This window comes from Alligator sinensis, unplaced genomic scaffold (assembly GCF_000455745.1).
Source record: "Alligator sinensis unplaced genomic scaffold, ASM45574v1 scaffold1100_1, whole genome shotgun sequence".
Lineage (NCBI taxonomy): Eukaryota > Metazoa > Chordata > Crocodylia > Alligatoridae > Alligator > Alligator sinensis.
In genome coordinates, this window is record NW_005843109.1 from 155,905 (window position 1) to 158,583 (window position 2,679).

The window sequence follows — 2,679 nt, forward strand, 5'->3', positions numbered from 1 at the left end:
GTGTGCGGGCGTGAGCGGGGGAGTCGGCAACCAGCTGCTGCCTCCCCATCCTGGCCCTGGCCCCAGCTGTCTCCTGGCCCTGGGTTCCAGGAAGGCAGCAGGTGCTGGCACTGCACCCATCAGGGCCGGGGCTGGGAGGCAGCAGCTGTTTGCAGCCTCCCAGCTACAGCCAGCCCAGGCTGTGGGGTAGCTACTGCCAACCATGGTGCCGGGCTGCTTGCGGTAGGGCTTGCAGCCTCCCAGCCACCTGCTGGGAGCAGCCTGGGCTCCCAGCTGGCAGCAGCTGCCTAGAGCCCAGGCTGGCGGTGGTATGCCAAGCAAAATGGCCTTGTATGCCATGCTCAGCACGCATGCCAGGGGTTGCCGACCCCTGGTCTATGTCTAACATAGATGGAGTAGTGACAAACTGACTGAAACTTGAATTTCAGAGCTAGCATATTTTAAATGTCCATCAGTTCTCAGGGTTTCAGAGCTAGCATAGCTTCAAAATAATCATCAGTTCCTCCAGAAAAGTCATGAGACTGTGGTTAAGGCTTCTTAGTTATTTTGTGTTTCTAAAAGCTGTGTTCAGGGTATTTCCTGCTCCTCTGTGCTTGCCATTTCCAGTCTTAAGCATGACACAGGCCCCCCAAAAGGAAACTGTTTTTGTTTTTAAATAATACACATCGGGTGGTTTTTTTATTTTTATCTTCTCACTTCTGAGTTTGTAAACTCAGATTAACCTAGATTACAGGCATACTGGCTACTGATACAAGGGGAAGAAAATTGGTCTATAGCCAAACCTTTGCCTATTTATAAGCAAAAAACATGATAAATGCCTATCCCAGCATGTATCTGGCTACCCATTACAGCAGAGCACAAGATTGCATCTGTGTCCTCCCTCAGGAGGACTGACACAGAGTAGAAGAGATTACACTGAAGATATGTCCTGTTGGGGACCTCCCTCTGCTCTCTGTTTCCATTTAATCATTCCCCTACACACAATATATTTACACTGTTTATATATATTTACAAGATAGATAGATAGATAGATAATTCTATTAACTGATTGGCTAGTTTTAGTATCTTTGTCTCAGCTTCCTTATGTGGAAAGAATTCAAAAGTTGGATAAATCGTAATGTCCCATGAACCCATATCTCATAATGAGCCATAGAAGATTGTAACCTGTCTGCCATCCCCAAACCCCAGGTAACCTCTATTTTCCCAGCTGCATTTTATCACCTGTCGACATTCCCTTCTTCTGTTTTTTTCCCCTCCACCAACCTGTCTCACACCTATTAACCTGCCCTTGTGGAGGAATACCCAGGGACTGGGGTGCTGGGCACCTGCCCTCTAAGCCCACCCTCCATGGCCCCCCACTCTGGGATGAACATCCAAAATATTGTAAATAGTTTGAAATATGTATATATAGTTTCCCACTTGTATATAGTTTGCCACTTGTAAGCAGGATTGTTATTGTTGGTGAGTGGGGAAGGTGGTGGAGGGACACTGTTTGTTTGAAGGGGGGGAAGGGGTGGAGGTGAGGGTTGTGAAGGTAATAAAGGGTTTTTTTGTTTCACCACCTGAGAGTGGTGCTGGGAGTGGACAGGGGGCAGGGGGTGTGTGGGTGGTGGGGGAGGTGGGCTGAAGCAGGGACTGCAGGAGGAGGGGGTCAACCAAGGCCTCCCAAAGCTGGTGGCCTGGCTCCCACTGGTGGATGCATGGCTGTCCTGAGGCCTGGGCAAGGGAGGGTCAGCAGGGCCCAGCAGAGTCAGCACCATGGCCAGCAGAAGTGTGGTGCACTGATTTTCAAGAAGGGGAGGAAGGAGGACCCGGGCAACTATAGGCCAGTCAGTCTCACCTCCACCCTAGGCAAAGTCTTCGAAAAAATTATCAAGGCTCACATTTGTGAGAGCCCGGCAGGGCAAATTACGCTGAGGGGAAACCAGCATGGGTTCGTGGCAGGTAGATCATGCCTGACTAATCTAGTCTCTTTTTATGACCCGGTTATAAAATGCCTGGATGCAGGAGTAGGGGTTGATATCATATACTTAGACTTCAGGAAGGCCTTCGATACGGTATCCCACCCCATACTGGTGAACAAGTTAAGAGGCTGTGACTTGGATGACTACACAGTCCGGTGGGTGGCGAATTGGCTAGAGGGTTGTACCCAGAGAGTCGTGGTGGATGGATGTGGGAAGGGTGTGGGGAGTGGGGTCCCGCAGGGCTTGGTCCTTGGACTGATACTCTTCAATGTCTTCATCAGCGACTTGGACGAGGGAGTGAAGTGTGCTCTGTCCAAGTTTGCGGATGACACAAAACTGTGGGGAGAAGTGGACACGCCGGAGGGCAGGGAACAGCTGCAAGCAGACCTGGACAGATTGGACATATGGGCAGAAAACAACAGAATGCAGTTCAACAAGGAGAAATGCAAAGTGCTGCACCTAGGGAGGAAAAATGTCCAGCACACCTACAGCCTAGGGAATGACCTGCTGGGTGGCACGGAAGTGGAAAGGGATCTTGGAGTACTAGTGGACTCCAAGATGAACATGAGTCGGCAGTGTGACGAAGCCATCAAAAAAGCCAATGGCACTTTATCGTGCATCAGCAGATGCATGACGAATAGGTCCAAGGAGGTGATACTTCCCCTCTATCGGGAGCTGGTCAGACCGCAGTTGGAGTACTGTGTGCAATTCTGGG